At 43.8% G+C, this 13420-nt stretch overlaps 1 long non-coding RNA gene across 1 annotated transcript; it reads right to left on the reverse strand.

Annotated features, from left to right (window-relative positions):
- Positions 1–10299: 10299 nt before the first annotated feature.
- LOC310705458 lies at positions 10300–12386 on the reverse strand. The gene is made up of 2 exons (XR_014525304.1): positions 12233–12386; positions 10300–10549 (listed from the first exon to the last, which is right to left on the reverse strand). It is a non-coding gene; the product is annotated as an uncharacterized lncRNA (long non-coding RNA).
- Between the last annotated feature and the right edge of the window lie 1034 nt (positions 12387–13420).

The following is a 13420-nucleotide window of genomic DNA, read 5'->3' on the forward strand; positions in this document are numbered from 1 at the left end:
GGAGGCTGGGCAGATCTGCAAAGTCATCCCTGCATATGGAACTCATGCAGCAAGCCAGGAGGGGGGGAAGAGCCCATAGGTAGTGAAGAGAAGGGGCTGCAGGATCAGGACCCCGGAGCAGGGACCGTGCACCACAGCCTTCCAGAAAGGGATGCCTGAGCATCAAATTTGTCAGTTAGGTCAAAAAAAAAGTCTTAGGTAATCTGCCAGAGTTTGATACCTTTGATCTCTGAGTCCTGTCCATCAAAGTAGATGCAACCCCATTCAAGTCCCCCATCAATATTAATTTGTAATCCATATATTCCAAGAGACTTGTTTCCAGGTCCTTAAAGAATTCCACTTTGCCATCGTCAGGTGCGTAGATTCCTAATAACAAATATTTTTCGCCCTGTAAACAAATTATATCTAAATTCTGTTTTCCCAAAATATAATAAATTTGTCTCCTTTTTGGGGTTGAGTTCATTCCATTTACATTCCATGAATAAATTCTCAATGCCATGCTGTCTAATTAGGGGGAAGCTGCCTCCGCCTCCAACGGCTGTGAGCTTTGTAATCTAAGTTCTTCCAGTTGCTTTTGCAGAAATCTATCCTTCTCTCCAACAGTCTTCATCTTTTGCTTTCTTCCTTCGAATTTGAAGGATAGGTCCTTTGGAAATTCCCACCTAAGAAAGATGTTCTTTTGTCTCAGAATGTCTGTCCTTATATTGGGATCTCAGGTTCAAAAATCGACGTGGGATCTCTTTAAAGAGCACCACCGCTTTGTCATGGATTTTAAGGCTTTTTTTTATACTGATGTCCCAAACTAATGTCTCTTTGCTCCTTAGTCTTGAAGACCACTATGCAATCATAAGTTATTTTAGTCTCCTTTTTAGGCCCAAATCTGTACGCTTTCTCTACCCAAGCTTCTGTTAGGATATTTCCTTTCCACCTTAAAAAGGAGCAGGCTTTGTGAGTCACAGAGTCTGCGCATTTCCTGTTCACAGGATGTTTATGTTTTCTGTTGCTTTCATTTCTCTCTCTGTGTCGTAGACACTGAAGCAGGCAGTCATGGTTTTCTTTGTTCTGATCAACGCTGAATAAAACCTGTAAATAATGCTCTCCTGAGTGCGACTTTGGCTGTGCATTATCTGCTGATAGAGTGTGCATGAGCTCTGGAATGTGGCAAGCTATGTGGTAAACTACTGGCTTGGCAAATAAAGAAAAGACAAAAATTGAATACAGTTACAAATTTAGAAGTGGAAGGAAAGAATATCTACAACCCAAATGAGATTAGAAACTGTTTCCAGAGATACTTCAAACAATTATATGCACAAGGGCCGCAGAAAGAAATGGATATAGATGAATTTCTCAAGAAAAATGGATTACAAGAAATCTCGCACCAAAGTAAAATAGTCTTGAATCAGAAAATAACTGAACAGGAGATAGAAGGTGCCATCCAAAACATGCAATTGGGCAAATCTCCGGGACCGGATGGACTGACTTCCAGATATTACAAGGCTTTGAAAGAAGTCTGCAATGGAATCTTAGAGGGGGAAAAGGCACCAGAATCGTGGAAAGAGACTTATATTACACTTATACCGAAAATAGAGACTGAAAAGACTCAGCTTAAGAACTACCGCCCTATATCGTTACTTAATGTGGATTACAAAATTTTTGCTGACATTTTGGCTAAGAGATTGAAAAAAGTACTGATGGATGAGATTCATAAGGACCAAGCAGGCTTTCTCCCAGGAAGACACTTGTCAGACAATGTGAGGAACATAATAGACATTTTGGAATTTTTAGAAGTGAACATAAACACTAAAGCAGTGTTGATATTTGTGGACGCGGAGAAAGCTTTTGACAATATTTCTTGGAGTTTTATGAAGAAGAATCTACATGGGATGGGGGTAGGCCAAGGCTTTGAGAATGGTATAGGTGCAATATATTCGGAGCAAAAGGCTAAACTAATTGTAAATAATGTGGTTACGGAAGATTTTAAAATAGAAAAAGGGACACGACAGGGGTGCCCAATCTCCCCATTGCTTTTTATATCGGTCCTGGAGGTTCTGCTGAATATGATTAGAAAGGACCAGCTGGTTAAAGGTGTACAGGTCGGAGCTAAACAGTACAAATTGAGAGCATTTGCAGATGATTTGGTACTTACATTACAAGAGCCAGACTCTAGTACAAAAAGGGTTTTGGAATTAATTCAAGAGTTTGGTCAAGTTGCAGGATTTAAATTGAATAAATTGAAAACTAAGGTATTAGAGAAAAACTTAACAGCTATTGAAAAGGAGAAGTTCCAGAATGAAACAGGTTTAACTGTGGTTAAGAAAGTGAAATACTTGGGGATAAACATGACAGCTAAAAATGTGAATTTATTTAAAGATAATTATGAGAAATGTTGGACAGAAGTTAAAAAAGATTTAGAAATCTGGTCAAATTTGAAGCTCTCATTGCTAGGCCGTATTGCTGTGATCAAAATGAATGTATTGCCTAGAATGTTGTTCTTATTTCAAGCATTGCAAATTGTGGACAAGATGGATTGTTTCAAGAAGTGGCAGAGAGACATTTCCAGATTTGTCTGGCAGGGCAAGAAGCCCAGAATTAAATTTAAAATATTAACTGATGCAAAGGAAAGAGGCCGATTTGCCCTGCCAGACCTTAAACTTTACTATGAATCAGCAGCTTTTTGCTGGTTGAAAGAATGGCTACTTCTTGAAAACACAGACATTCTGGACTTAGAAGGTTTTAACAATGTGTTCGGATGGCATGCATATCTATGGTATGACAAGGTTAAAGCCCATAAGGCATTTAAAGGTCATATCGTTAGGAAGGCATTGTTTAATGTTTGGACAAGATATAAGGACTTATTGGAAAATAAAACACCAAGGTGGCTGTCACCAATGGAAGCAAAAGCCTTGAAAAAGCTCAATATGGAGACTAAATAGCCGACATATTCTGAAATTTTGGAACAAGAAGGAGATAAACTGAAATTGCAAAGTTTTGAAAAATTAAAAAACAAGGTGAGAGATTGGCTCCATTATTATCAGATAATGGAGACATATAATTTGGACAAGAAAATTGGCTTCCAGGTGGAAAAGTCAAAATTAGAAACAGAGTTATTAGAACCTAAAACTAAGAATTTGTCAAGAATGTAATGGTGAATTTGTCAAGAATTTGTCAAGAATGAAATGGAATACTCAGGATGAAACGGTGAAATCTGTTATGATTAAATGGGCACAGGATGTTGGACATAATATCATGTTTGCTGACTGGGAACAGTTATGGACCACAGGTATAAAATTTACGGCATGTAATGCCTTAAGAGAGAATATTATGAAAATGATATATAGGTGGTACATGACCCCAGTCAAGCTTGCAAAAAATTATCATTTGCCCGATAATAAATGTTGGAAATGTAAAGAAGTTGAAGGTACATTCTTTCACCAATGGTGGACGTGCCCAAAGATTAAGGCTTTCTGGGAAATGATATATAAAGAACTCCAAAAGGTATTTAGATACACTTTCCTGAAGAAACCAGAGGCCTTTCTCTTGGGCATCGTTGGCCAATTGGTGCAAAAGAAGCATAGAACTTTTTTATGTATGCTACAACAGCAGCAAGAATACTTATCGCAAAGTATTGGAAAACACAAGAACTACCCACCTTGGAAGAATGGCAGATGAAAGTGATTGACTACATGGAACTGGCAGAAATGACTGGCAGAATTCGAGACCAGGGGGAAGAGACGGTGAAAGAAGATTGGAAGAAATTTAAAGACTATCTACAGAAATACTGCAAAATTAATGAATGTTAGAATGATGTTGGATTGAGTTGTTGAATGGTTACTTTAAATGTAAAGGTTCATCATTGTTCCACTCCATGTGTATGTCTTTAAGGGGCCAGAGCAGGGGCCAGAGCAAGATAACGAGACCCAGCTTTACAGCTGTGTAACATAGCAGGTGCTGCTGAGTTGTATTTGATTAAGGTGTGTCAGCATTTGGGTAGAGTATATAAGGAGCAGCATCTAGCTCTCCCATTACCCTGGGGGATGGGTTGGTGGTTGGGTCATGTTTGTTTGTTAATATATTTAGTGTAAATGGAGTTTTTGTTTTTCTTATTAAAACCTTCTTTAAGTTATTTTTGAGTCCTTTCTTTTTAATGCATGGTCTCCCCAGCAAGCTCTCTGCAGCGTTATTATACTGCAAAAAGCCAACATCTTTGGTTATGGGCCCAGCTGCTGAGTGGATGACTGCATATTTTTGGACTCTGAGAAAGGTTTGAAAACTCCTTCTCCTGTTAGCCTAGTTTTTGTGGGTCTGGAAGAGTTCCAGAATGGTTGACCGGGTTCCTGAAGCTGAGAAGGCTCTGGTCTTCCCACAGCTAACAGATGAGAACTATAGTTTATGGTCTTTTCGGGTGGAGGCGCTTTTGACCTCTAGAGAAGTATGGACCTATGTAACTGATGACCCTCCTAACCCTGTAACTAATGCTTGGTCGAAAGGAGATGCAAAAGCCAGGGCGATAATTAATTTGGCAGTCAGCGACCAGCAAGTAGTCTATATAAGAAATAAGAAAACTGCCAAAGAAATGTGGGACAGTCTTGCAGCAGTGCATGTTAGAAAAGAGTCAGCGTCTGCATTGACGTTTTTCAAGCAGTTGTACCAGACGAAGTTGCAGCCTGGTGGAGATTTGGCAGCACACTTGAGACGTCTGGAGGCAATACGCGGTGAGTTAATTCGAAGGGACATGGAGATACCTGATATTCAGTATGTTTTTATCATCCTTTGTTCCCTTAATGAGGACTTTGATGGTATAGCTAGCCAGATATCTGCTGTTCCACCAGCACAATTAACTGTGGAAGGGGTAACGGCAAGATTAATGGGCGAGTTGGATAGAAGGGAGGCTTGTGCCATAAGCACTCCTGTTTCCAGAAAGAATGAGGAACGCCATATGCAAACCTGTGGTGATACAACTGCATTTAAAGCTGCAAAGCGTTGTTGGTTCTGCAATAAGCAAGGACATTTTGCAAGGGACTGCAGATCCAAAAGAAAGCAAAGTACTCCCAAGCCTGTTTCTGTTCGTCAATCACGGTTGTCAGCCCAGCAGCCAGCATCGTATAGTAGAGACAGAAACGAGCCGCGAACTTTTCACGATCGGACTAAAGATCGTAAAAGAATTAAAGGTGCCAAGTGGAAGTCTTTTGTTGTCGACCCAGGAGCATCTCAGCATATCTGCAATGATCGAAGCTTGTTTATTTCTTTCGAAGAGGAAATTGGTAATGTACATTTAGCCAATTCACAAGTCTTGCAGTCGCTTGGCAGGGGTACCGTTAAACTTGACTCTTTAAACATTACAATAGCGAACTGCATTTACTGCCCGTCAGTGGACAATTTATTGTCAGTAAGGTGCTTTGCCCGTCAAGGCATAACTGTGCGTTTCTTAAAGTCTATGTGTGAGTTTTTCGAGGGGAACAAACGTCTATTGTATGCCCGGGAATCTGATGGTTTATATAGACTGTATTTTCGCACCTACTCCCAATCGCCTATAAATTGCAGAGCAGCACAGTCAAGCCAGGGGTTGAGGAATGTAAGGCCACATTCTGGGTGTGTCCACGTGGCGCACAGAATTCTGGGACACCTGAATTTTGCTGATGTAATTAAGACAAAGAATATTGTCAATGGCCTCAACTTAAAACCATGCAAATTCTTTATGCAATGTCTATCCTGTTGCAAGAATAAGATTAAGGTTGCACGCAAGGGTAGGTGCTCAGATAGGAAAGTAACTGAGCCATTTGAGCGTGTACATTGTGATTTAGTTGGGCCACTCCCACCATCATTAGGAGGTTCTAAGTACTGGCTTACTCTCATAGACCAGTATAGTAGATATTGTTGGACTTATGCAATAGCTGAGAAGTCCCAAGCATTTGAGAAGTACAAGGTTTTTTGCAACTGGGTAAAAACACACTTTAACAAACCTATTAAGAACCTGTTTTCTGACCGGGGCGGGGAATTTGTTTCTGAAGATTTTGAGAAATTCCTGGAAGCGCAGGGGACTACTCATGAGTTATCTTGCCCCCGAAGTCCCTGGCAAAATGGGCTTGTTGAAGTTGTGCAGCGTGACTTGCAGGCAGGGGTTAAAACTTATCTGCACGATGCTAATCTGCCCAAAGACTTTTGGGCTGAAGCGCTCCATGCTTTTTGTTATGTTAGAAATCGCAGTTATCATTCTGGTTTAGATGTCACCCCCTATGAGAAGCTGTTTAAAAAACGCCCTAATCTGAAATACCTACGCATTTGGGGTTCAGATGTAATTATGCATTATCCCGCTAAGCAGAAATTGGGTGAGCGTAGTGTTCAGGGAAAATTAATGGGCTACCAGCAGGGGGCGTACAGAATTTACATACCAGCAACTGGCAAATTTCATATTACCAGAAGCATGATACAAACTGTAAATTGGAATGGGGTTGCTGTTTTCCAAGATACTGATGGTATAAATGATACTGAGGAAGAAGAGGAAGCAGCAGCAGCAGCAGGAGGAAATGGTGATTCTGAATTAATGGGAAAAGACAAAAAGCCTGTTGAATCTGATAATTTGTTTGATGATTTAAAGTCACAGGCATCTGAGGGGAGGTTAGATTCTCTTGAGTTTTCTGACCGTGAGCTTAGCCTACAGGCACCTCTTCAGTCTGACAATGATAATTTACAACCTGAAACTAGTAGTTCACTGAGTCCCATTAAGTCTGAGGAGTCTGACTCTCCTTCCGGACTGAGACGTTCAGATAGAAAGAGTCAGAAGCCACAACGTTTTGCAGATGAACATTTTAATACTGTGTATGCCATTAAGGTGGTTTTTGAGCCAAAAAGCTACAGTGATGTTCACAATTTACCTATGCACCAAGCTGTAAATTGGTATAAAGCTATGAACTCTGAGATAGCTTCTTTAAAAGAGCATAACACTTGGTCTCTTGTACCACAAACCCCAGATATGAGACTTATTGATTCAAAATGGGTTTATAGAGTTAAAATGAATGACAAAAATGAAGTTGTAAGGTACAAGGCAAGACTAGTTGCTAGGGGCTTTCAACAAATTCCAGGCGAAGATTATGATTTGTGCTATTCACCAAGTGTAAAATATGAAACAGTTAAGCTTTTGTTAAAAGATGCTTCACAGTGTGGAAAAGCCCACTATGCAATGTTTCTCTGCTCTTAAGAGAGTGGTAATGTACCTTAAACATACCAAACATTATAGGTTGCAGTTTACAAGAAGCACTTCCAAAGGTTACACATGAAAAACATGTACAAAGTATGTTTTATGTTTTTGTTGCACAATGATGAACCGCAGGGGAAATGTTGAATGGTTACTTTAAATGTAAAGGTTCATCATTGTTCCACTCCATGTGTATGTCTTTAAGGGGCCAGAGCAGGGGCCAGAGCAAGATAACGAGACCCAGCTTTACAGCTGTGTAACATAGCAGGTGCTGCTGAGTTGTATTTGATTAAGGTGTGTCAGCATTTGGGTAGAGTATATAAGGAGCAGCATCTAGCTCTCCCATTACCCTGGGGGATGGGTTGGTGGTTGGGTCATGTTTGTTTGTTAATATATTTAGTGTAAATGGAGTTTTTGTTTTTCTTATTAAAACCTTCTTTAAGTTATTTTTGAGTCCTTTCTTTTTAATGCATGGTCTCCCCAGCAAGCTCTCTGCAGCGTTATTATACTGCAAAAAGCCAACATGAGTTTGTGGTTTCTAGCTGTAAAGGTTAAAAGAATATAAAAAAATTGGATTTTTCTAAATAGATCAAAATTTAAGGTTATTATAATATATACTCAGATTAATGACTAGGATGTAAGAAGGAGGGAAAGAAATTGCTGAACGAAATAAATTTGAATTGGAATACAAAAAAGGGAAGTATGAGGAGGTCCGGGAAATAAGTAAATGAAAGACAAGTGACAAAAAGTTGGATTTTATTTTGACCGCTTTTTCTTTCTGTATTTTTTCTTTTTCTTTTTCATTTTGTAACAATATGAAAATTTCAATAAATATTTATATATCTATAAAAACACAAATTGTGGAGTTTTAGAGCCACGTCTCAGCCTTTCTGAACTCATAATAGCTTAGGAATGTCAAGGTCAGTCTCACAGTCTGTCACAATAAAGGAGAAAAACAAGTTCCCTCCACCAATCCCACTGCAGCCAGCCCAGAGGCAGCTTCCTTAATGTTCCAAAGTAGCTGAATACCAAAGACAGAACTGGCAAAGAGAAAATTTTCCAATTCTCCCCTTATTCTGAGGAAGGGGGACACTTTTTAGCCAGTTCAGAATGTAGACAGGCAGCACAGGAAAGTTTGTAGCTAAGTCAGTGGAAACGGAGATTGAATGTTTCCTCTTCCATTGTGACGTCACAATGGAGACTAGTCTTCCCTCCCGGGTGGTCCGCTGCCGAATGGGAAGGTCTCAGTCGAATTCACAGACTTCCCAAATTTATATTGTCGCCGGAAAAGCCCCCCCCCCAACTCGCTGACACGTGTTACACAAGCACCACACTCACACACACACACATCTCCCCTTCCTGACCCTGGAGATGTCCCTTTTAGAGGGCCATCCCTTAAAGCCTTCCGTAAATAAGGAAGCGCTGGCTTGACAGCTTCCTGCTATAGCGCTCCGCATAGTCCTATCTTTATTGCGAGTAGACCGGCCGACCGAGCTCTGCTGTCAATCGGCGGACGCCTCAGCCAATCAGTGTTATCGAACAGCGCCCCTTGCGGCGGCCACGCAGGTACTGCAGGCTACTACCGCTCTCTTCCCTTACCTTTGACAGCTCTCAATACAAAGTTTCCGAGTTCAATTGACCGTGACTGATTTAATCAAAATGTAGCAAGCTACTTCCTGAAGGCGAAAGTGATTTGAACTTCAGGGACAATATTCTTCATAAATTCACTAAAAATCAACCGTACTTCGGATTTTCACCGGACCACTTTTATTCTACTGGATATTACAAAGACTATCAAAGGGGGGTGGCCTGATATCAAGCGGCCATAATCCTTCGACCGAGCAGTCACGTACCCTGCCTTCCCTCCAGGTAGACGTGACAACCTTGATAGCCATCGTGATGTGTTCAGACAGAAACCTATCAGGGACACAATAGACTGCATACTTTAGTGTATTCCGCACAGACTTTCACAAAGGAACTGTGGCCAGGTTCCCCTCAGGGGGCAGGAAACTTCGCCTTTCTCTTTGTTTTCCAACATGACTCATGCGGGGAGGGGGAAGGAGGCTCCGGCCAGGTGTCAGGACACTCGGATTACCTGTGCAGCCCCTCCCCGACTCCTCCTATTTCTAATATAATCATGATGTAAATATGATGTAATTCTGAGGGTGTAGCTTGGGGGATTAGCAACTAATAAAAGTCAGGGTCTCCTTTTGTTCCGGGCTTCCATTTTGCTTCACCTTGTGGGCGGTGGGAGTCCTGTCGCGACAGTCTTTTCTAAATAAAGACCGGGCCTACTGGCTGCTGTTTTGCTCTGAATTGCTCTGGCTGGTGTCTTTACTTTTGTCCAAGGGAGCCCTCAGAATTTCCGTTAACAATATCGAAGGCACAAATTCCCCCTCTTCCCCTGAAGGGGGGGGGCAAAATTGCTTACAGGGTTTTAAAAGTTTTTCTTTCCTTTAAGTCTTCGGCCTTTGCGCACCGATTTTCAACTTTTCCAACAAAGGGGACTGACCTCCGTTTTTAGGTCTCCCTTTTCTTCCCAATCTTTTCCGAATTAGTTTTGAAAGTACTTACAGTTCCGAATTATTCAGTCTTTTTTATGAAGGAATTGGCCCCTCACGATCGCCAATGAGGGTGGTAAACTCCTTTGATGTTATTATGGGTGTGAAATATGTAGGCAGGGGTGTTTACTGAGTTGTATTTGTTTTTATTTGATTATGTGTTTTGTGTTTTTATATCGTAACTGCATACTGTTAACCCCCAGATTTAATGAACAAATAAATGGCTAAAACGAAATGAATTCCCCCCCTCTCCCTGCCGATTCGGAGGCAGCTCCGTCCACGACACCCATCTGGAAAGAGGCAGGGAGGGGCATTGCGGGGGGGAGTGGCCCTTGTTGGTACCCCCACCCCTTATTCAGAGGGATGGAATCCAGAGCAGAGGAAGGGTCCGCATCCCCCTCTGAGTCTCTCACCCCCAATTTCTCCAGAGTAGGAAGAAGAAGACCAGAACTGGGTGGGGAGATGGCCATCGAGACGGGGGGGGGGGCTTGGAACATGGGGGGGGGGATCAGTCCGCCATGAGCATTGAGGACACAGGAAACCAGGTCATATTGCAGAGGGAGGTTTATTAGAGGGTCAAGCATCACATGGGGGCAAGAAGGGGTGGCCCCCAGCCGGTGGGTGGTGAGATCAGTAGGAGCTGGCCGCTTCTCCCTGGGGGTGTCTCAGTGGGACCGGCGGGCCAGCGCATGAGCCATCACCCCAACCAGCTTGTGGAAGGCATGGTGGTGAGCAGGGGTGAATTCCTGTCCGGGGGAGGGGATGGCAGAATGGTGATGAGGATCTCGCCCTGGAACTGGAAGAGAAAAGAGAGGGTGACTCCTTCTGCCAGGGGGCCCATGTGTGAGTCACCCTTTCCCCACAACAGATCCCACAACGCATTCAACTGATTGAGGTTGAATCCTGACAAGACAGAAGCACTGTTTAGGGTGGACTTTGGGCAGGTGGGTATGGGGAACTCCCTGATCCTGAATGGGGTAACTGTGCCCCTGAAGGACCAGGTGCGCAGCCTGGGAGTAATTTTGGACTCACAGCTGTCCATGGAGGCACAGGTCAATTCTGTGTCAGGGATGCTGTCTACCAGCTCCATCTGGTATGCAGGATGACGCCCCCCTGCCTACTGTAGGAGTGCAAATATCCAGAGTGTGGGGTCAGGTGGGATTACTATGAGGAATTATAAAATATGCATCAAGCCGTTGTGTCCACTATGAATGCATTGTGTTGACTGGGTTTGCTTCATTGACAATAATTTATGACCAAATCCCACAACCCTCTGCATCTCTGGCCATTTCCTCTACTGCCCATCTCTCTTGCTTGTCAAGTCACGTACACAGCCCACTTGCTTTGCCAAGCAAGCATCCTGGGCCATAAAGATAGTGGGCAAGCTTCTTTGAAGTAGCTTTTCTGATACGTTAATCGTAGGGCCAGAAAGCAGGTTTCACACAAAGGTGATAATGATCGCTGTCCTCCTGGCCATCCTTCTTCTCATGTGTATTGATTGTTTATGATCTCCGGGATTGCTGAATGCACTCCTTTGTAGTTTTCATTCATTTACCCAAAAGTATGCATGCCTAACTAGTGTTTGTAGTTTAACTTTGTCCCTACTTGGGTTTGTTGAAATGCTCAGAAGAAATTTGATTGGTTCTTACGAACACTCTGTAAAAAGTTCTTTTGTGAATAAAACGACCTGGTCCAGGGGTTGGAGGCACACACACAGAGAGAGATTATTATACTCACCCTTCCCAAAGTCTTGCTGGTTCAAGCCTCTGTGTGTACTCTTATTAATCCAAGTTCAATCCTTCCTTTACTTTGGGAACGCCTCAGTGGACTGTCTGGCCAGAGGGGTCCATGCTCTGGTTATCTCCCGCTTGGACTACTGCAATGCACCTTTGAAGGTGCACAGGATGAGACCCTCCCTGACTGTCTGGCCAGAGTAGTGCATGCTCTAGTTATCTCCCACTTGGACTACTGCAATGCACTCTATGTGGGGCTACCTTGGAAGGTGATATGGAAACTGCAACTAATCCAGAATGCGGCAGCTAGACTGGTGACTGGGAGGGGCTGCTAAGACCACCGAGCACAATTCAAAGTTTTGGTGTTGACCTTGAAAGCCCTAAAAGGCCTCAGCCCTGTATACCCACAGGAGCGTCTCCACCCCCATTGTTCAGCCCAAACCCTGAGTTCCAGCTCCCTTCTGGCAGTTCCCTCACTGTGAGAGGTGAGGTTACAGGGAAGCAGGCAGAGGGCCTTCTTGGTTGTGGCGCCCGCCCTTTGGAATGCCCTCCCACCAGATGTCAAGGAAATAAACAACTAACTGAAATCTGAAGGCAACCCTGTATCAGGATTTTTTTAATGTCTAATGTTTTACCATGTTTTATGTCCTGTAAGCCACCCAGAGTGACACACACACACACACACACACACGGCACCCCCAGTCCCCCCCCCCAGGCAGCCCCTTGGGGTGGGGGAGCAGCCTTACCCAGAAGTCGGGGGGGTCCATGTGGAGATTGTCGCAGAGCAGTTCACGCAGCTCGGAAAAAGCCTCCTTGACCTCGTGCAAAGAAGGCTGGAGAGGTTCCTAATGAGAGGGAGGGCTGGAGAGGGTTCTCTATGCGACCGAAGAGCCTCACGCACCAGGGTAGACCACCAGCAAGCTGCCAAGAAGGAAGGAAGGAAGGAAGGAAGGAAGGAAGGAAGGAAGGAAGGAAGGAAGGAAGGAAGGAGGGAGAATGGGAGAGGCACGGCTGGTTATTATCCAGGTGGAAAGAGGAGCACCTGCCCAACCTGCCTAGAGAGGCAACCACCCCTGGACTTACTCACCAAGGGAATCCCCACCTAAGGCTGGCTGTGGGCTGGGAGCTTCTCTCGGCTGCTGGAGAAAACCTTCTGGGCTGAGCTGGAGCTTCTTCCAGGGCTGGAGCCTTTTATACCCTGCGCCAAAGCTCCTCCTCCTGGATTTACAGAAGCTGTCCTGGTTTCTGATTTGATCTAAGAATGTCCTGCTTTTCCTGAAGACATGCCTATTTTCCCCTGAGAAATCCTGGAGGGTATGGAGTAATGCCACGCCTGTGCCACTGAGACAAGCAGGAGTCAATTAAGATATTAACACACAAAACACATAAACAAAACAAATACAACCCAATAAACACCCCCCGCCTACATATTTCACACCCATAATAACATCAAAAGAATTTACCGCCTTCATTGAAACATCAAACAAAGCGATCCAAAATAAAACGCCAGAGGGGCAGCGAACCCGGCAAGTCGCCCTTTGGGGGTCCCATGCGGAGGTCTATGGGGGGAAAGGGGCAGGTCTCCCCTAACCTTCCGAGGGTATCGAAAGGGCACGACCCGCGCTCGTCCGGTAATTTATTTTGGGGGGGTTGTGAGCCGGGATAGACATCCCTGTCTCCCAGACGAAGAAGAGGCGAGGTTCTCTGCTTGGCTCCTTCAGCAAAGGATTTCAAACTGTCCCCGAACAGCCCTGGCCAACTCCCGTGGGGAGGGCGGGGAACAGCTTCGAATGGGGACACAATTGGCAAGCGAAGAGTCACACGCCCCCTTCAAAGGGATCCTGATTTCTGCTGCAGGAGAAAAGCATCTGTGTGGAAAGAGGCTGATTTCTGCTTTGCTTCAACGGGGCAAGGAGGGGAGGGAATGTTTTAAG

Source organism: Podarcis liolepis (genome assembly GCF_965112155.1).
Source record: "Podarcis liolepis genome assembly, chromosome: 4".
NCBI lineage: Eukaryota > Metazoa > Chordata > Lepidosauria > Squamata > Lacertidae > Podarcis > Podarcis liolepis.